Source organism: Chiloscyllium plagiosum, unplaced genomic scaffold (assembly GCF_037043375.1).
Source record: "Chiloscyllium plagiosum isolate Xiang-an unplaced genomic scaffold, Cpla_swu_hap1 HiC_scaffold_38, whole genome shotgun sequence".
NCBI classification, from domain to species: Eukaryota; Metazoa; Chordata; class Chondrichthyes; order Orectolobiformes; family Hemiscylliidae; genus Chiloscyllium; species Chiloscyllium plagiosum.
In genome coordinates this window covers 48,861,045-48,883,780 of record NW_028270176.1, presented here as the reverse complement: position 1 = coordinate 48,883,780, position 22,736 = coordinate 48,861,045, and the positions used below count along the sequence as shown (strand labels likewise).

The 22,736-nt window shown below is 43.1% G+C and overlaps 1 long non-coding RNA gene and 1 other non-coding gene across 2 annotated transcripts in view; both read left to right on the top strand.

Moving 5' to 3' along the window:
• The window catches only part of LOC148139494 (uncharacterized), a 1,679,690-nt gene that overhangs the window by 1,237,941 nt on the left and 419,013 nt on the right, over positions 1-22,736 (top strand). The window lies entirely within an intron of this gene.
• Positions 15,955-16,026, top strand: trnah-gug (transfer RNA histidin (anticodon GUG)). Its single transcript has one exon. It is a non-coding gene; the product is annotated as a tRNA-His (tRNA).

Here is a 22,736-nt window from a genome sequence, read left to right as displayed (position 1 = left end):
TAACTAAATGTCTCAAGTATTTCACTTCTCGCTCCACATATTGTATTTGGTTTTTAGATACTCGCAGGCCCTGCTGGCCCAGAAAATTCAATAATTTGTTAGTGGCTTCTACTACTCTTTCTCTTCTTATTCCTGATACTAAGAGGTCGTCTACATACTGCAACAGGGTAGTCCCCTTGGGGCTGCTAAATTTCTCCAATATTTGTTCTAGCATCTGTACAAATAAATTCGGGGATTGCGTAAACATCTGGGGGAGCGCGGTCCACCGGTATTGCTGTTTCCGTTCTGTCTTGGGATCTTCCCATTCAAAGGCAAAAAATTCCTACTTCCCTCCGCCAAGGGACAAGCCCAAAAGGCATCCTTTAAATCTATCACAGTAAACCATTTGTGGTCATGAGGGATCTTACTTAATAACGTATTTGGCACCACTGTGTGCCTGATCTGTACTATTCGATTCAATGTTCTCAAATCCTGCACCAATCGATAAGTTCCATCGGATTTTCGCACTGGTAGAATTAGGATATTATAAGGAGACATACATGGCTCCAACAGTCAATCTCTAGCCCCTCAATTACTGGCTACAGTCCTCGTTTACCTTCTATGGAAATGGGATATTGTCGCTCATAAACAACGTCCCCTTTCCTTTTTAAACTTATTTCTAGGGGACGGATCTGTATTTTTCCACGATTCCCTTCTCTAGCCCATATAATAGAGTCTACCTCTCTCTCCACGTCTTCTGTCAACATTGCCATTTGTACAACTAATTCTTTTTCCTGAATTCAAATCTCCAGTCCTAAGAGGGTAATTAAAACTCTGCCTAGTTAGTTACTACCTATATCAGGGATATACAACAGTTCCCCTGTGACTGTATCCTTCAGACCTTCTATCATCATAGGTTCAAATACTGGAACAGGACATCGTTCTCCTTTTACCCCGGAAACAGTAATTGACCGTGTTGACATTCCTACTGTCTTTGGTTTAAAATTCAGTGATGACCGTGCTGCCCCCGTATCTTCTATGAAGACTACCTCTTCCCCACAGGGTCCCACTTTCAAGTTTATCAACAGTTCCTCGTGGCTCCCCGGGGGCACGAACCCCTGACACCCCTATTCTTCATCAAAATTCATAAGCGGAATTGCCGTTTCTACCCTTTGTAGATCAGGACACTCCCGCTTAAAATGCCCGAGTTTCTGCAATAACATCATTCTGCCTGTGGAGACTTCCATCTCTGCCCCTGTCGCTCGAACCCTCTATCAAATGCTCCCCCTTGTCTTCTCCCTCTCCCTCTCCCTCTCTTTCCTACATGCTGCCACCCGCTGCTCCGGTTGCTCACTATTGGTTCCATTCTTTTCTTAACTACATCATCAATCGTAGCTACCATCATTTTTGCCTTCTGTTTTTGTCTCTCATCCTCTCTCTTTGCAAACACTTTCTGTGCCTCTCTTAACAATTCATCTAATGGTGTTTCACTCCTCCCTTCTATCTTCAGTATCTTTCTCTGTGTCTGGCCATGCATTTGTCACAAAATATATTTTCAAAAGACCCTGTGCCATTGGGTCCTCAGGGTTCATTCCAGATTATTTCCGCATTGAGTCTCTTAATCTTTGCAAGAAAGCTGGGGGTGTCTCATCTTTCTCCTCTTTAACTTCAAAGGCTTTCGTCAAATTCTGCGACTTCGGAACTGCCTCTCTTATTCCTTTTAGAATCAGGTCTTTCAATTCCATCATGTCTTCCCTATGCTCCAGGTTTTGATTTTACCACTGTGTGTCTCTGAGGGGAACCTCCGTCTCTCCCTGTCCAGTATCCCCATTCCCAATGGGAAGTTCCCTGTCCCATATTTTAATGGCTGCTCCTGATATAAGTCCCCTTTCTTCCCCAGTAAATAGTACATTCAAAATAGACATTAACTCAGCCCACGTATACAGACTGGGCCCCAAGAATTGATCAATTTGATCAGACAGCCCTACCGGATCCTCAACCAGGACCTTCATCTCATTTTTAAATGTTCTGACCTCCCCACTGGTGAGGGGGACACTTACAAACCCAATCTCTTTGTCCCCTATTGGTACCTCGCGAAGGGGATAAGTCTTTATATTCTTCCCCTTTTTTGTTTTTGTTTTTCCCCCTTAGGCTTTCGTTTAGTTACTCCAGAGGCCTCCTCTACATCTACTTGATCTTCCCTTCCTTTTGTTGCGGATTGAGGGTCGGGAACAACAACATCCCCGCCCACCGCCCCTTCGTTCTCCTCTTGTTGGTCATCCGTTCCCTGCCCCTGTCTGTCTGTCTCTCCACCTCCCCCATTTTCACCTAATCTGATTTTATGGTACGGGGGGCGGGAGTGCAAACAGGCAAAAGGATCCCAGGGACTGGGGGGGAGGGGCAGAGGGGGAATCATTTGTCTTTACTACCATCATTCCCAAACTTCCCTTCCAACAGGATGCATAGTCCGCCTCTTTTTCACTAAAAGTTTGTTTTTTATTCACATGCAAATCTAAGTACTGACATACCCAATCCTCATCCGAATCATACTTTGGCCAGAAGACAGCTGGATGAAGGATTGGTTCTTTGGTCCATACCAAACAACAATATTTAATCATTTTCTTTTTATCTTTTTCCCTTGTACAAGTGTTACTTGTCCATTCCCTCAACATCCTCCCCAACGGACTTTCAGGAGGAATGTTACCAGGGACTTTTTCTTCCTTTACTCCGTGACAGTTTGACTTACTCTGCCGACACCCCATTCCTCGGGGCCCTCACCAGTCCCTCAGCGATTAAATATCCCTTTTCCCGGCCACCAAGTTAATACTTAAATGTCAGTTTTCTGACGTTGGTCTGTGCACAGAGTTGGCTGGCCCCCTTTTTTCTATACTTTTTATTGACCTTCTTTCACTGTCTGATTCAGATGTCTCTGTTGTGGGATTCGTACCAGTCTCCCAAGGGAGCGGACAAAACCGGGACAAGAAACCACTCCTCAATTGTGAATGGGAGGCATCTTCCCAGTGTCCAGGGCCAGCCACTTCCCCCGGCGATGGAAGAATATCCCGGACGATCCCCCAATTATATGAAACTAAGCCCACTTACTTCAATAATTTCAGTGCGAGACAAGATCTGAAGCAATCAGTATGTTTATTAGACGCTTGCAAGCGTGGTTCCTGAAATCGACTCGCAGAGTTTAGCAAGTACATAGGATTCACTAGTCCAAACCCGGTGCCCATTACTAATGTTTCTCTTTTGCCTTATCCGGCCTTGGGCATAACAAAGTACAGGTTTGACTTGGCCTTTTCACCACATCTTGGCTGTAGTCAACTGTTAGGTATGTCCTCCTTCACTGCGATCCATTTACCACACTTGTGACATTTCCTCCCTTTCCCCAACCATATTGAACCTTACTACCTTTTAATTGGGGTTTGTTTTTTTTTATTTTTGCAGAAATGGGAAGCAAATGCTTATAACTACTGCTTGTATAAGCATTTCTAGCTTAACCGACATCCTCACAGCACCTTATCTATTTGTCTGTACCATCTACCATTGTCTGCAGACACCTTTCATTCTTGTATGCACATTTTAGCTAATATGAAAACAATTGTATATTTCCTTCACATTCTTGTTGACTCAGCTCTTGGTTGAAACAATTGGACACTGGTGTGAGTTAATTTACCTTGCATAAGTAATTATGACTGCAGAAGTAACACTACTTCACCTGTAACCCACAGTTGGTAGTGTAGTGAACAAAGAAGAACAAAGAATACAGAAAATGTGCAGCCCAGGAACAGGCCCTTTGGACAGCTGAGCCTGAGCCGATCCAAATCAACTATCTAAACATGTCGCCCAATTTCTAAGCATCCGTATCCCTCTGCTTCTCACTTACTCATGCATTGGTCCAGGCGCACCTGAAATGAATCTACCATGCCTGCCTCTACTATCTCTGCTGGCAACGCATTCCAGCACCTACCACCCTCTGTGTAAAATACTTTCCATGTCTATCTCCCTTAAACGTTTCACCTCTCTCATTGAATGCGTGACCTCTCATTATTGAATCCCTCATCTTGGGAAAAAGCTTATCTCTATCCACCCTGTCTGTACCCTTCATGATATTGTAGACCTCAATCAGGTCCCCTCAATCTCGTTTTTTCTAATGAAAGCAGAAGTAACCTACTCAACCTCTCTTCAGAGCTTGCATCTTCCATACCAGGCAGCATCTGCGTAAACCTTCTCCGCATTCTCTCCTAAACATCCACATAGTTTTGATAATTTGGCGACCAGAACTGTACAGAGTATTCTAAACGCAGCCGAAACAAACTCTTGTACAATTTTAGCAGGGCTTGCCTGCTCTTATACTCAATGCCCTATCCGGTGAAGGCAAGCATGCCATATGCCTTCTTGACCACTCTATCCACCTGTGCAGTCAACTGCAGGGTACAAAGGACCTGAACTCCCAGATCTCTCTTCTCATAAAGTTTACCCAAGGCTGTTCCGTTTACTGTATACTTGGCTCTGGAATTAGACTTCCCCAAATCATCACCACACATTTGCTTGAATGGAACACCATTTGCCACTTCTCCGCTCAACTCTTCTGTCTACCTATATTCCACTTCATTCTTTGACAGTCCCCTATGTTTTCTGGCTACTCCACCAATCTTTGTGTCATCTGCAAATGTAGTGGCGAGATACTGGGCTAGCAACCCTTGGAGATTGGAACGTGGCAGTTGTTCATCCCATGCAGCAAGGAACCATGTTTGGATGCTTTTTCCCAGTGAAGTACCACTGTTTCCTGATGTAGATCAATAATTCAAACTTTTTTATTAGGAGTCATGATTTAGAAGTTTACTGACGATACATAGTCGTGTAGTTGACTATGATGAATAATGTCAGGGACCGCAGGGATGTATCCATCAGGTGGAAAGGAAAAATGGCGAATGGAATTGAATCCAGACTAATGAATGGTAGTGAATTTGGGGAGTTGTAACAATAACAATGAGGATTCTGAGTGGTGTACATGAACAAAGAGATCTTGGAGTGGACATTCACAGATCCCTGAAGATTGTTGGACAGGTAGATCAGTTGTTCGAGAAGTTTTTGGATATTTTCTATTGTTGACCACAGACTGTGGATGATATTCGATCTTTAGTAACCGCCAGTTTAGGAAACAACTAAAGGAATGAGCACAAGTCTGGTCCATGCAATAATCTACATTTTAAAAAATTGAAAGTTGAAAGATAGAGGGCTGAAGTATAAATCTTTGCCCATCAAACGACTTCACCACTCAATGAATTTACCACTGATTCCTCCCCAAGTAATGCTGGTATGTGTCTCAGAGGGTAATTTGCAAATAGTGGAGGTTCAGTGCATCTTTAACCTTGTCCTTATAGTCAGTACAGTTTTTGAGCTGTGAAGGTTCTGTCAACAAAGCCTGGATGACTTACTCCAGTGAATTTTCTATGTGGTGCAATCTGCTGCAATTGTGCCTTAGCAGTTAAGGGAATAAAAGTTCAGGTGTTGAACAATACACAGTTAAGTGACTGCATTGTGGTGGAGGATGCCCAGTTCCTTCAGTGGCATTGAAGCTGCACGCACCGCGGCAAATGGAGAGAGTTCTGTTAAACATCTAATTTGTGCGTTGCGGACGATGTAGGCTTCACGGAGACAAGAGTTGAGTTAATAATCAAACAAAGTCGACCCGCGGACAGGTTTTTGTCGTCAACTTCTTTATATGGGCGGTCAGGTTCCATTTTTCCTAAATGCTAGCTCCCAGGACGATTACACGGAGGAATTCAGTTACATTGAAGCCATTGAATGTCAATCGAATATGATTAGATTCTCATTTGTCAGAGTTATCATTGCTGTATTTGGTCCTTCTGTGGGTCAATCCGATTCTAATCGCTTTCTGATTTCAAGTTCCAATTCCCGTCTGCGCCTGAAATTTCAACCCGTTTCCTCACCGAAATTTCTCCACCTGTCTTAATAATATATAAGGACGCTGTAAGGGAAGCGCAGACTTACTAACATGTTGCTAACTCTGTATACAGTAGAACTTCGTGGAATGATTGGTTAGGCTGGGATTATTCTCCTTGAAACAAAGGAGGAGGAGGGGAACTTTATAATCACATAATAACATTTATAAACGTTCAATATTCGTGGGATCTTGACAGGGTAGATACGGGCAGGTGGCTTGCCCTATGCTCTGAGGAGAGCACCAGAGGACATAATCTCAGAATTCGATATTGCCCATTTAATTCAGAAATGAGGAGTAATTTCTTTGCTCAGGGGCCAAACAATCTGTGGCATTTTCCAGTACCTGCTGTTGAGACTGTGTGGTTGGGTATTTTCAAACTATGCCAGATAGTTAATCAGAAAGATGATGAAACTTTGTCGATCTAAGTGAGCTGAAAGGAATTCAAGATTATCAGATTGACTATGTTAAAAATCACACAACACCAGGTTATCGCCCAACAGGTTTAATTGGAAGCACACTAGCTTTCGGAGCATCACTCCTTCATCAGGTAATAGTCAGGTGACTATCAGGTGTTGTGTAATTTTTAACTTTGAACACCCCAGTCCAACACCGGCATCTCCAAAACAGATCAACCATGAGTTTGTTGAATGGTTGAGCAGACTCCTTGGGCTGAATAGCATACTTCCATTTGGTTTAACATTTCGTCTAACGCCTTATTTTATTCATGAGTTCAGAATTATGAGGGGATGTGATGAAGTGACAGAAAAGGTTTATTAAACAGATCAGACAGATCAGGAACAAGGCTCATAAACTCAGGAAGAAGAAATATGCTGTGACCTGGGGGCAACAACTGACACTGGGCACAGCACTGGTGGCTGTGTACAGAAGCTGCGATTGCTGAAGGAAGTTGCTAGATCTTATACAGTTGGAAAGTCAGTGATCACGCTGGATGATGGATTGTTGTATGATTCACACACAGCAGAAATTTGTGAAAGGAAGAATTTTTTTCCATTAGAGAAATTTTCTGCGGTTCCAATTCCGAGTGACTGTTTGAAATAATGATAGATATTTGTGAGAAGTGTTAGGTTAAAATACTCATGAACAACCCCAATGGATAAACTTGTGCTCCCAATCTCTTGTTATTTTTTTCGCTTTCTTTCGATGTAAATTCATAGAAAGACAAGATGGAATGTAGGGCGGAAAGAAAAATGCGTTCCTTCTCATTCCACCAATTTCATCTACAATTGAATAGAATGACTGCTCTCACTCTTCATTTCGACTTTAATGTGGTGTCGATTATTTGTGAGTCTCCCGTGCAGTGAAGGGCAAGAACAAGATTCTCTATCCAGTGTATACCAGAGTGTGAGGTGCAAAGAAAAACTGCCAGAGCGGTGTGTAAAATTAACAACCAGAGTGTGACTCGAACCAGTGAATGTGGAGCACAGCGATATAATAACTCACCACCATCATTTCTCGGTCTCCTCAGCACATTTTGTAGAGGGATGACATGTGACCTCATCAGGTTACATGTGGTGAACGTCATGGATGAGAAAGTTCCAGAGCGGAATCGAATCCACACCATTGTGTTTCTGCTTTCACTTGAATTATAATTAGAGGAAATTCCAATAAATAGCCATGCCGGTCAGAATGAATAGCTGTCAGTGATTCATTCTGAGTCATAACTGAGTCAGAATGAAAAAGGACAACATTTACCGTCATATTTACACCTACATTTGACACATAATTTCTTCAGTCACTTTCTCTCTCACGTGAAGAAGCCATGGTGAGGGAAATAAAGGCGATGTTGTCGCTCTATGTCATTTCTCATATGGCTAAACCTGAATTGGATTAAATCGCAAGAAATGCTGATTTGTTCGTTTCATTTTAATTTTGTTGAAACCTCACAATGTTCATTGTAATAATCAGAAGTGAATTAGATATATCTCATTTGAACGATTAATGTTGTATTCAAATTTGCTCTGACTTTATTTCAGCTTAAGGAAAATACTGCTTAGAAAAACAGAGGGTTAAAGTGCAAAATAAAACCCACCAGTTTCGTTGCTCGTTGTTTTGGCAGATTTCACTGAGTATTAAATGGACCAAACATCATGGTGTTTGTTCTCACATCTTTAACGCATGTGATGAAAGCAGGAAGTCGATCTCCAAGCAATTGGTAACTTCCCATTCATTGTGTAATATATTCTTCTTCACAATAAATAAAAATCCACTCAGTTCCATTTACAATGCTTTAGGTGAAATATTATGCCAAATCTTTCAAAATGCAGAGTTTTGGACCCGAATCTTATTCAGCTGCACATATTAAAGCAATGTCTTTACATTTAAAGTCAACCAACTTAGACATTGTTTCCCCGCAACTTCCGACCGACTACACGCCAGCCCTACACCTTTACCTAGCCACACGCTGTCTCTCTCCTTGTGAAATTTATTCCTTGTATGTCACCAAATGTCCAAATATTTTGAAAAAACAGATTCTCGGAGTGACAGCGATTCTGTTCTCATCATTGCTTTGTCCTTCAAAGGGTTTATCAAAGGTATTGAATGCCTGACATCTAGATGTTTACTTACTTGAAAGAGGGAATTTTCCACCTATTTACTCTGTCCAAACATTTCATAACCTGAAAACCCCCATTAAGTCTTCCTTGGTTCAGGGATAATTGTTCTCAATTTTCAAAGAAGACAAGTGAATAAAATCTCATCCTCAGTACACCCCCATCAGCATCTTATCTAATGGCTTTACACCTCAGTAAACACCGTCATTAACAATTCATAGAATCACAAAATTCTACAGTGCAGAAAGAGCATTTTAGTCAATTTAGCCGGTGTTGACTCTCTGAAGAGCATCTCAACCAAACCTAGCTCCCCTCCCTATTTCCTTATATTTCACCTGAAGAAGGGGAATCCCTCCCCCTTATGATTTCAAATAAACCTGTTGGAGTATAACCTGACGTCCTGTGACTGCTGACCTTATCCCCGCGTTACCCATGGCTAATTCACCTAACTTACTTAATTCACTCCCTGGACACGAGAGGGCAATTTAACTTTGCCAATCAACCTAACCCTCCCTCTGAACAGCAGTGCGAATTACTGAGACAATGTTCCATCATACTGAGCAAATGCTGGATCATTTTTTAATGGTTTTATACCCTGGTAATAGACTCATCAAAATAAATGAACCCAAATTCACTGTATCGAAACGCCACTCTATCCTTTACAATTTAATTCGTGATGCGGGAAATGTTTCTGCACTCATACTTGAATGCGTTTATGTTGTTTCTTCCTTAGCTTCCTGCTTCTTGTAAACACTTCAATCCGGAACAAGTCTGTCAAATGCTTTTCATTCCAAAACAGTCACAAGGTGATGTTTGCAGAAGTCACGTGTTTGCCCGTTCACTGACACTCTGCCTCCCTGAGAGCTGCAGTCCTTCCCCACCTTTATTCAGGCAGCACTGTCCTTCGTGTGATATGCCCCATCGAGAATGGAAGGACAGGTATCAATACCCGCACTTGGGAATGGAGCGACAGTTTTAAAACGTTTACATTGTCCCCAGCGGAGAATTGAGCCCTGTGAAAGGCGGGGACACTAACCATTATACAACCGAGGGCAAGAGTGTCAAAGGAGGCCCATCAACTAAATGTGGCCACACTTGTCAAAAACAACTGCCTAATGAACTGAATCCCATTTCAGAATACTTACCCCACAGCCTTATATGTCTTGGCATCAAAAGTTCACATCTGAATATTTATTCAGGTTATGAAGCTTTCTGCCGCTCTGAAAAATGCAGACAGTGTATTCCAAATTCCAACCACCCACTAGCTGATAAAGCTTTTTCGCACATCTTCTCAAACGTTTCTGTCTTTCTCCTTAAGTCTCTGGCCCCTGCTGATCGATCCCTCCATCAATGGGAAACTCGTTTATTCAACCCTGTCCGTGCTCTAACTCAATCATGTCGTGTACACATCTCCTTTGCACTGCAACAAACACTCCACTCTGTCCTGTCTTTCTTCACAACTGAAACTCTTCAACCCAAACAGTATCCCGGTAAATATCTCCTGCAATTTTCTCAGTGTGATCACATCCCTGCTATAATATGACTTGCAAAACTGCACACAACACTCTTGCTTGAGCCTAATGAGCATTTGTTTTAAAATTTCTGGATTAGTATGAGGGCGATTCTAGCTAAGCAGCATTTATTACCCATTCCTAATTGCCCAGAGGGCAGTTGAGACCTAACTATATTGCTGTGGGTCTGAAGTTACATGCAGCCCCGGCCATGTAAGGATAGCAAATTCCATCCCGCAATTACATCAGTGAAACAGATTTTTTTTTCAACAATTGTCAATGGATCTATAGTAGTCATTAGATTCTTCCTTGCAGATAATTTTTTAATCCAAATTTGACAATTATGGCATGATGGGATTCAAGCCCGAGTACCCAGACTATTACCTCGGTCTCTGGATTATCAGTCCTATGAAATTATCACAAGACCAACGTAGAAAGCCATAAAAGCTGATCTTTAACAATAAAATGTCTTTTCACCAAAACTGCCCTGGTATTTTCCATGAGCCTGACGCTACAATTGTCTCTGGTCAGTAAAAGCTGCTACATGGGGATTGATTTCACAACCGCGGTATTCAAATGGATCGATTTGTTTGAAGGTCCCGATGGTGGTATTGGGGCACGTTCACCCAACAACAGTCACCACAGCAGCAGCACAGACAGAACAGTATGATTGTGAAACAAAGTGATAGATTGAGCATTGCCCCAGAGAAATGGGAGGAGGGACGGAAAGGAGGTTTAATGATCGTGGGAAGGAGAGAAATCTCCGACAACGGGTATGTTTGAATCCTGATATATGAAACGCAGAGATGTAAGAGAGCGGAATTTGAAGGTAAAACAATTAATATCTTAGCATGTGTCACAAAAAGGACAACGGAGAGAACACTTAGTGCCGTGACTTGGTTTCAAATCGAGGTTGCTGTGGTCACAATACAAAATACCGACAACCACGATCACAGTTACCACAGAACAGGATGCTTGCAAGCAGCAATAAGTATACTAGCAGAGGAAATGTTCGGAAAAACAGCAAATGTACAGTATCAGTACTCAGCGAACAGTGACAGACATGTGGGAACTGAGAATGAGCTGAATCTTTCAGTTCGATGTCCTCAGAGGCTGTGGAGATCCCTTGAATGAGAAAGTTGAAAACTGAGATTGACCGATTTCGACAAAACATCAAAGACTCGGGAGACAGTACAGGATATTGTTTAAATGTTTGCTTCAATAGCATTTTAGCTTAACATCGGCACAGCCGCCCAGATCCAACTGGAAATGGGGATGGGAATGAGTAGAAAGTGAGGTCTGCAGATGCTGGAGATCAGAAATGGAATTCCTGAAGAAGGGCTAATGCCCGAAACGTCGATTCTCCTGTTCCCCAGATGCTGCCTGACCTGTTGCGCTTTTCCAGCAACACATTTCCATCTCATGGGAATGAGTACGCAGAGTTACTCTCTGGCTCCAGTGATGCAATAGGTGAGCGCCTTGTCCTTCTGTGATGGTACAGAGACGCAAGAAATTCCTCGGTTGAGTGTGCTCCTGCTCAAGGGAATGGTTGTCCCCGTTTATACTACCATAGCGATTTCCGGTGCATCTTTCTAAGACAGCTGAGTGGCACAAGTGGAGCGTGATGAGCCCTTAACTTTGCAGTGGTGGGTTTAAAAGATGATTTTTCTATTTGGATCTGTGTTTCCGATACTGGCGGTGGCAGCTGCATTTGCTCGCATCTGCTCAGTATCAGTTTCTTCCACACAGTCAAGGCTTCAACCTGGAGAAGGTGGTGTTGGGGTGATATTTTAAACTAGTCATCCTTAGCGACTGGAACACGGAAAAGGTGATGTTTACGTTCGACGAATAAAACCTGAAATGCAAGCCTGACCTCAGGAACAGAGATCATGATTTTAATTTCCTGCAATCTCATTCATTCATGTCCCTTATGCAGGGGATTCAACCATCTTCACCCAGTCCGGCCTACGAGAGACTCCAGGACCAGAAAAAAAAATGAGCTGACCCTTAATTCAGGAATCCCCATCATGTGGGGAAGCAGGCTTGTCGGCCCTTCCAGTTCACAAGGTACATCGGAAGCGCATCCCACCAGACCCCAGGGTATTCCCTGCCCCATAAGCCTGCATTTCCCATTGTTGATCCCTGTAACAGGCACACCTTTGGTCAGAGGGAGAAATAAAAATGCAAACACACAGAGAATGTGCAGACTGCCCACAGACAGACACCCGAGGCTGGGATCGCACCCAGGTCTGTGGTGTAGCCAGAAAGCAACGAACGAGGGGCGAAAAATAAATGTTGTTCTGACCAGTGATACTCACACCCTGTGGGTGAATAAGGAAGAATGAAAACACATTAACAACATGGAAAACGGGATTTGAACCTGTGTGGACACAATGTGAAAGGATCGTTCACCCTGTGTAGAAAAATGGCCACTGATACCGCAGAGAAAGCAGGGCAATGTGGGAACTGCTGGAAGGGATTCAATTAACCACAGAAATGGAAACTCATTTAATCAGTAACACTGGGGAGAGGCCGTTCACCAGTCCCGTGTGTGGGAAGGGATGACTGAGCAAAACAACCTCCGAGACTCCAGCAGGATTACATATCTCATCAGGTGTTCGATTATGCTGTCAGTGCTGTTGTTAATCCCAACCAGATATTTGCTCCATAGCGTCAATCATAGTCATACAGCATGAAGACATACAAGCCCGTCAGTGCAACCAATCCATGCTGAACATACTGCCAAACTAATCTACTCCCATCTGCCTCCTCCTGTACCCGTTGGGTGGTTATAATGCCCTTGTAGTTTTATTACTGTGTTGTTAATCCAAAAAACCAGGTAATATTTTGAGGACAAAGATTTAAGATCCTGGCATGACAGATGGTGGAGTTTGAATTCAATAAGCACCTGGAATTGAAGAATCTCGTGATGACCTAAATCAGTTATATGGAAAATCCCATCTGATTCACTCATGCCAGTTCGGGAAGCAAATTGTCATATTCAGCTGCTCTTTCCCACAGGAGACTCCAGATGTATAATACCGCGGTTGACTCTTAAATGTCCTCTGGGAAATAACTGATCTACTAGGCATGAATAAATTTATTTTAAAAATCCCACTTTCCCATTCATATTTGGAATCAATTGTCCATTAAATGTTGCAAACACACCCTCATCCATCACTTCCTCAGCAAGTTAATTGCACACGTAAAACACCTTCCTTAAAAAAAGCCTCACATGACTTTTTAAAAAAAAAACTCTGTCTTTTCATCTTAAACATATTCCCTCTCACCTTGAAATCCCCATCCTGAGAAAAGGCAGCTATCGTTAACTCTAACTTGTCTCTCAATAATTCATAAACTTCTGTCAGGTTGTTGTGGCTGTTCGCCGAGCTGGAAATTTTTGTTGCAAACGTTTCGTCCCCTGTCTAGGTGACATCCTCAGTGCTTGAGAGCCTCCTGTGAAGCGCTTCTGTGGTGTTTCCTCCGGCATTTATAGTGGCTGTCCCTGCCACTTCCGGTTGTCAGTTTCAGCTGTCCGCTGTAGTGGCCGGTATATTGGGTCCAGGTCGATGTGTTTGTTGATGGAGTTTGTGGATGAGTGCCATGCTTCTAGGAATTCCCTGGCTGTTCTTTGTTTGGCTTGCCCTATAATGGTAGTGTTGTCCCAGTCGAATTCATGTTGCTAGTCGTCTGCGTGTGTGGCTACTAAGGATAGCTGGTCATGTCGTTTCGTGGCTAGTTGATTTTCATGGATGCGGATCGTTAGCTGTCTTCCTGTTTGTCCTATATAGTGTTTTGTGCAGTCCTTGCATGGGACTTTGTACACTACATTAGTTTTGCTCATGCTGGGTATCGGGTCCTTCGTTCTGGTGAGTTGTTGTCTGAGAATGGCTGTTGGTTTGTGTGCTGTTATAAGTCCTAGGGGTCGCAGTAGTCTGGCTGTCAGTTCTGAAATGCTCCTGATGTATGGCAGTGTGGCTAGTCCTTTGGGTTGCGGCATGTCCTCGTTCCGTTGTCTTTCTCTTAGGCATCTGTTGATGAAATTGCGCGGTTATCCGTTTTTGGCGAATACCTTGTACATGTGTTCCTCTTCCTCTTTTCGCAGTTCTGTGTGCTGCATTGTGCCGGACTGACAACCGGAAGCGGCAGGGACAGGCCACTATAAATGCCGGAGGAAACACCACAGAAGCGCTTCACAGGGGGCTCCCAAGCAATGAGGATGTCACCTAGACAGGGGACGAAACATTTGCAACAAAAATTTCCAGCTCGGCGAACAGAACCACAACAACGAGCACCCGAGCTACAAATCTTCTCCCAAATTCTGTCAGGTCGCCGTTCAAACCCCTAACCTAGAGTGAAAACAGTCTCAACTTCGGGACAGTGAGAACTGCAGATGAGAGATCAGAATCCAGAGTGTTCTGCTGGGATGCACAACAGGTCATGCAGCATTTGAGGAGCGGGAGAATCGACATTTCGGGGAAGAGCCTGATGAAGAACACTTGCGCAAAAAAATTATTCTCCTGCTCCTGGGATGTTGCCTTACCTGTTGTGGTTTTCCAGCACCCCGATCTCGAAGCTGAAAATAGTCTCAGCCTATCCAGCCTCTCATTATAACTCAAACCTTCCACACACAGCAACATGCGTGCATACTTTTTTGAACCTGCTCCAGCTGAATAATATCATTCCTACAACTGGGCGACCGGAACTGGACATAATATTCCAGAAGAGGCCTCATCAATGTCCTGCAAAGCTTCAACATAACGTCCCGACTCCAATACACGAAGGACTGAACAATGAAGGGAAGTATGTTAAATGCCTTTCAACCACCTTATCTGTAGGTGATGCAAATTACAAGGAATTATGCACCTTCACCCCGAGCTTCCATGTTCTCCAACACTACGCAACTTGTTGTTATACCAAAATGCAATACCTTCCATTTATCCAGATTGAACTCCATGTTACATTTTTCAGTCCAACGACTCATTGGATTAAGATCCTTTTGAAATTTAGATAATCTTCCTCACTGTCTACAATTCTGGCGTCGCCTGCAAACCGACAAAGCATGCCTCCAGTGAGTTCCACTGTTTTCTCATATAGATCAATGATTCATATTTACTTGTAGTGGCCGTGAGTTAGCAGTGTGCAGATCATACAACAGTTAGTCATGTAATTACCCATGAGGAAGAAAGCCGCAGACTGCAGGGAGATATTAAACAATTGGAAATAAAAATGGTGAAAGCAATTCATTCCAGGCAAGTTGGTGACAGTGAAGCAAGTTCAAACTTCAAACCAGCCGCCCACGTTCCAGTTGTGGCACTCAGCTGTCTCAGCAAGCTGCACTGTAGATTGCTATAAACGGGAAAAAAATTCCCTTCTGCCCCGCCTTTGACCAGGAGCACTCCCAACCTCGGAATTACTTGCGCCTCGAAACCGTCATAGAAATGCCCTGCATTCACCGGTTGTGTCACTGGCGTTTTCGAGTATCTCTGCGACCTCATTCCCATCCCGACTTCCAGTTGGATCTTCGCGACTGCGCCACTCAATTCCTCAGGTTCTGGGGCTAGGAATTGGGACTATGTGGCAGCAGTGGTTACTGCCTTGTGTGTGTGTGTCGGGGGGAACCTGGTAAATTAGCCGATGTTAAACTGCATTACTATTGAATTATACATTTCAACAACACCTGCACTGTCCCCGGAGGTTTTGATGTTTTCGAGAAATCTATTTATCTCAGCCTTCAGCATATAAATAATGGAATCACCACAGCCACTGGGGGAACCGATATTAAACGGTCAGCCCATTCTGAGTTCTCACATTTCTGCCACTGTTCGCTCATCACTGATATTGTGCATTTGGTGCGCTGCCTAACATTTCCTATGATACAGTACTTATTGCACGCTGCGCGCGTGTGTGTCTGTGGGACGCCGTGATCGTATAGTGGTTAGTGCTCTGCGTTGTGGCCGCAGCAACCTCGGTTCGAATCCGAGTCACGGCAGTAATCGCTCTAACTGTCCCAGTTTTTGTGAAACACAAAGAAATCAGTTGCTTTAACGTGGTAATTTTCTCCAAGGTGATTATCTTTTCCCTTCAAATTCCGCTCGCTCACATCTCTGTGTTTCATATGTCAGAATTCAAATCCACCCGTTCTCAGAGATTTCTCTCCCTCCTTCGATCACTAACTGAACGTTCCGTCCCACACCCCCATTTCATTAATTTAGCGATGCTAGTGTTGGACTATGGTGTACAAAGTTAAAAATCACACAACACTGCCTTGTATGTTAAGTATGTTAAGTATGGAAGTATGTTAAATGCCTTTGAACCATCTTGTCTGTAGGTGATGCAAACTACAAGGAATTATGCACCTGCACCCCTAGCTTCTGTGTTCTCCAACACTACGCAAAGCCCTACTCTTGTTGTTATACCAAAATGCAATACCTTCCATTTATCCAGATTGAACTCCATGTTACATATTTCAGTCCAACGACTCATTGGATTAAGATCCTTTTGAAATTTAGATAATCTTCCTCACTGTCTACAATTCTGGCGTCGCCTGCAAACCGACAAAGCATGCCTGCAGTTAGTTCCACTGTTTTCTCATATAGATCAATGATTCATATTTACTTGTAGTGGCCGTGAGTTAGCAGTGTGCAGATCATACAACAGTTAGTCATGTAATTACCCATGAGGAAGAAAGCAGCAGACTGCAGGGAGATATTAAACAATTGGAAAGAAAAATAGTGAAAGCAATTCATTCCAGGCAAGTTGGTGACAGTGAAGCAAGTTCAAACTTCAAACCAGCCGCCCACGCTCCAGTTGTGGCACTCAGCTGTCTCAGCAAGCTGCACTGTAGATTGCTATAAACGGGAAAAAAATTACCCTTCTGCCCCGCCTTTGACCAGGAGCACTCCCAACCTCGGAATTACTTGCCCCTCGAAACCGTCATAGAAATACCCTGCATTCACCGGTTGTGTCACTGGAGTTTTCGAGTATCTCTGCGACCTCATTCCCATCCCGACTTCCAGTTGGATCTTCGCGACTGCGCCACTCAATTCCTCTGATTCTGGGGCTGGGAATTGGGACTATGTGGCAGCAGTGGTTACTGCCTTGTGGGGGTGGGGGAACCTGGTAAAGTAGCCGATGTTAAACTGCATTACTATTGAAGCATACATTTCAACAACACCGCGCTGTCCCCGGAGTTTTTGATGTTTTCGAGAAATCTATTTACCTCAGCCTACAGCATATAAATAATGGAATCACCACAGCCACTGGGGGAACCGATATTAAACGGTCAGCCCATTCTGAGTTCCCACGTATCTGCCACTGTTCGCTCATCACTGATATTGTTCATTTGTTGCGCTGCCTAACATTTCCTATGATACAGTACTTATTGCCCACTGTCAGAGTGCGCGTCTGTGGGACACCGTGATCGTATAGTGGTTAGTACTCTGCGTTGTGGTCGCAGCAACCTCGGTTCGAATGCGAGTCCTGGTACTAATTGCTCTAACTGCCCCAGTTTTTGTGAAACACGAAGGAATCAGTTGCTTCAACATGGTAATTTTCTCCAAAGGTGATTATCTTTTCCCTTCAAATTCTTCTCGCTCACATCTCTGTGTTTCATATGTCCGAATTCAAATCCACCCGTTCTCAGAGATTTCTCTCCCTCCTTCGATCACTAACCGAACTTTCCGTCCCACACCCCCATTTCATTAATTTAGAGATGCCGGTGTTCGACTATGGTGTACAAAGTTAAAAATCACACAACACCAGGTTAGAGTCTAACAGGTTTAACTGGGCACTAGTTTTGGGAGCGCTGCTCTTTCATCGTGTAGTTGTGGAGTCATTTGCTATTTCATTAAGGCACTGCAGAATCTTACACAGACTCTCACATTGATACTCTTCACTCTGTGCTGCTGCGGTCACTGTTGCTGGGTGAACGTGCCCCAACCCCACCATAGGGACCTGCAGACCAGTTGCTTCATTTGCTTACCGCTGTTGTGAGGCCAATCCTCAGGTAGCAGCTTTTACTGATATGGACTTGCGATTATTGGGAGTCAAGCTCAGGAAAATGACACAGGACAATATCGAGGAAAAGCGACTTCATTGAGAAAGATTAGTTTCACGGGATTTCTGCAATGGCTGAGCACTATTACCACTGGACTGTTAATTCAGACAATAAGCAAACGAACCAGGGACCCGGGTTTGACTTCAACCATGCCAGGTGTTAGAATTGAGATTCAATAAATATCTGGAAGTACGAATCTAATAACACCTACAAATCCATGGTCAATTGTTGAAAAAACAAAACCATCGGGTTCACTGACGTCCTTTGAGGAAGGAACCTGCCATTCTTACCTGGTCGGGGCTCAATGTGACTCCAGACTCACTGCAATACGGTTGAGTGTCAACTGCCCACTGTGCAATTAGGGATCACAATCAATACTGCCGAGCCAGCGCTGCCCTCATACTGTAACAGAATAGAAAAAAAAAAGTTAATTCGGCTCTAGCTAGATTACTGTGTGCAGTTCTACAATTCACAGTATAGCAATGGTGTGATCGCACTGGGAACGTTGCAGGAGAGATTCAATGGGATATTGTCTGGGCTGAAGAGTTTCAGTTATGAGGAGAGATTGGACAGACTGGGGTTGTTTGTCGCTGACCAGAGGAGATTGGAGAAGATATGACTGAGATGTACAAAATAATGAGGGATATGGATAAGATAGACTGAAAAAAACGTTTGTTATTGATGGGGGATCGAACACTGGGGCCAAGAGATTTCGGGAAAAGGCAGAAAGTTTTGAGTAGATGTGCGGAAAGGGTCAGAGAGGTGGAAACCCTTCCAACCTGAAAAAAAAAATGAGATGTTAATTTGTGATGCCAAAACATATAAACAATGAAAAACTTGATTCAGGTCGTTAAGCCGTTGTGTTGGACAAGTGCAGCCACAACAGGCTGAAGGGCTTCCTTCGATGTTTTTGTCCTCCACAGTATCGTGGTTAGTGTCCCCTCCTGTCACAGGGCTCAATTCTCCGCTGGGGGCATCGTGAAAGTTTTAAACCTGTAGCTCTGTTCCCCAGTGAAGGTTATTAATGCCTGGCCTTCCATTCTCGATTGGATATGTCACGGGAAAGACAGTGCTGTCTTAATCAGCTGGGGAAGGACTGCAGCCCCTGGGGCAGAGAGCGTCAGTGAAGGTGCAAGCACGTAATTCTGCAAACTGCACATTGTGTTTGTGTTGCAATGAAAATCATTATATAGACTTGTTCCTGACTGATGTGTTTACTTAAAGCAGGAACCTGAGTAAGAAAAAAGAGTAAACTCACTCAGATCCGAGTGCAGAAACATTTCCGGCAGCACTAATGAGGATGTACAGCGTAGAACCGCGTTTGAATGCATTGAATTCGGGTTGACGGGGCAGCTTGCTTTCACTAGGCGGAATTACCAGTGTGTAAAGCCATTACACATGATACAGATAGTGTTCAATGTGATGGTACATTTGCTCAGGGGTCGCACTGCTGTTAGGTCTATAGGTTAGATGGATTGGCAATGCTGAATTGCGCTGATGTGTCCAGGGAGTGAATTCAGTAAGTTAAGTGAATTAGCCATGGGTAACGCAGTGATAAGGTCAGCAGTCGCACGATGCCAGGTTTTATTGCAGCAGGTTTATTTAAAATCACAAGCCAGAGGCCTGCAGTGATAGAGAGGGGAGCTAGGTCTGGTTGAGATGCTGTTCAGAGTGTCCCTACAGACTCGATTGGCTGAATTGTACTTTCTGCCTTGCAGAGAATCTGTGATTCTATCAGAGAGGATGGGGAGCTAAGGCTTTAGAGATGATGCTGACGGCGTTTAGTGGGGATGGCATTTTAGTTATTTGTGTTTTGGAAAACTTGAAACTGAACCAAGGAAAACCGAATGCAAGTTTTCCAGGGTATGTGAGGTTTGGAGAGAGTAAATAGGTGGTAAATTCACTATTTCAAGTTCGTATATTTCTGAACGTCAGGCTTTCAAAACCATCGATGTAGGACAAAGAAATGATGGGAGCAGAATTTCTGTCACTCAGAGAATCCGTTTCCAAAATATTTGGAAAGGCACATTTAGAGACACACAAGCAGTGAGTTTTTCCAGGACAGCGACAACCTGTGGCTGGGTAAAAGTGTAAAAGTGGGATGTGGGGGTGGAAGGTGCGAGGAAACAATGTCTAATTTGGACGACTTCAGATATAAAGAAATATCGCAAACATATGCAGCTGAGTAAGATTCAGCAAAAAAAACCTCAGAGTTTTGAAAGATTTCTATTAATATTTCACATGAAGCATTACAAATGGAACTGAGCAGATTTTGTATATTGTCAAGGAAAGAAATTCCATAATGAATAGGAAGTGACCCGTCTCTTAGAGATCGATTTCGTGCTTTAATCCCATGGTTTAAAGGTGGGAGGACAATCGCCATGATGTTGGGTTCATTTGATACCCACTGAAATCTGCAAACGTAATTGAGCATCAAAACTGGCATCTTGTTTTGTAATTTAACCTTCTGTTTTCTCATCAGTATTTTCTTTAAGCTGGAATGAATTCGGAGCAAAATTCAATACAACATTAAACATTTCAATCATGTAAATGCAATTCACTTCCGATCATTGCAATGAACAAAGTGAAGTTGCAGCAAAATTAATAAAATGAAACGAACAACACCGCATTTCCGGGAATTTTATCCACTTCAGGTTCATCCATTTGAGAAAGTCCATCGATCTAAAACATCACCTTCACTTCTCTCTCCGTATATACTTCTTCACGTGAGAGAGAAACTGTCTGAAGAAATTATGCGTCAAGACTAAATGTATGAACGTGACGGGAATTACATGTTTGCTGGTTCATCCTGAGACAGTACCGACTCGGAATAAATCAAGGACAGGGTATTCCTTCCAAGGACGAGGTCAATTCCTTGGATTTTGCTGATATTATTATTCCGCTGAAAGACGAAACATAATGGTGTGAATTCGATTCTGCTCAGGGAACTTCTTCTCCCCGAGGTGCACCATATGTAATCTTGATGTGGTTATATGTGAGCCCCTTTTCCATGGACTTAAGTGGCCCAGAGTTTAACGCGTCAGGTTGCTCTTTCATTGTGCATGTGTGGATTTGAATCCTACTCTGGCTGTTACTTCTATCAAACGCAGCTGTGGTTTCCCTTTGTACCTCGCATCTTTAGGATACACTGGATGGAGAATCTTGCTCTTGTCCTTCAATGCATTAGAGATTTGTGATAAATTGATACCTCATCAAAGTCGAAATAAAGCAATTTGATTCTGTTGTAAGTTAAATTGGGATAATGAAAAGGAGTGCAAACGTTTCTTTCCTCCTTTCATTCCATCTTGACTTTCTATGAATTTACTTCGAATGAAAGTGAAACAAATAAGGAGAGATTGGGTGCAATAGTTTATCCAGTGGGATTGTGAATTTTAATGTAACATTCCACACAACTTTCTGATCAGTATTTCAAACAGTCAATTGGAATTGGAACCACAGAAAACTTTTCCAATGAAACGAAACTTTCATTCTTTCACAACCTTTTGCTGTGTGAATCATACCGCGATCCATCATCCAGCATGACGCCAAGTTGGCAACAATATAAGATCCACCAATTTTCTTTAGCAATCACAGCGTCTGCACATACCCATCTGCGGTGTGCCCAGTGCCATTTGTTGTTTTCAGGCCACAGCACATTTCTTGGTCATGAGCTTATGAGCCTGGTTCCTGATCTGTCTGATCAGTTTGGAAACATTTTCTATCACTTCATCCCATCCCCTTAGAATTCTAAATTTATCAATAAAGTAAGGAGTAGGACCACATGATGTAAGATTGGAAGTAGGCCATTCAGCCCATCGAGTCAACTCCACCATTCAATGAACTCATGGCTGATCTGATATCCTCAACTCCATTCTCCTGCATTACCTCGACAAAGCTTCATCGTCTTTCTCGTTAAATATCTGACTGGCACAGTTTGAAAATACACAGCAACTCAGCCTCAACAACAGTTTTGGTAAGGAGTTCCACGGATTCACTGGCCCCTGAGCAAAGAAATTACTCCCCATTTCTGAATTAAATTAGCAATACCTAATTCTGAGTTTATGTCCTCTGGTGCTCCCCTCATACCAGAGTAAACCACCTGCCAGTAACTACCCTGTCAAGTTCCCATGAATATTGAACGTGTATAAATGTTATTACGTGATTATAGAGCTGCACTCAGCGTCCTTTGTTTCAAGGAGAATAATCCCAGCCTAACCAATCATCCCACGAAGCTCCATTTTCTCCTCTGTTGACAACATGTTCATTAATCTCTGCTGTCCCCTGCAGAATCCTTACATATTATTACGGCACGTGGAGACATTTATGCAAAGAAACCATTGAAATTTCAAGCACAGACGGGAATTGAAACTTGAAATCAGACAGCGACTGGAATCAGATTGGTCCACACAAGGACGAAATAGAATAATGATAACTCTGACAAATGAGGATCTAATTATATCCCACTGACATTCAATGGCTTTACTGTAACCAAATTATCCAGTGTAATCGTCCACAGAGCTAGTATTTAGGAAAATAAACAGATAGAAACTGGCTATATAAACAATTGTACAACAAAAACATGTCCTTTGGTAGACATTTTTTGATTATAAACTCAGCTTGTGTCTCCGTGAATCTTAAATCGT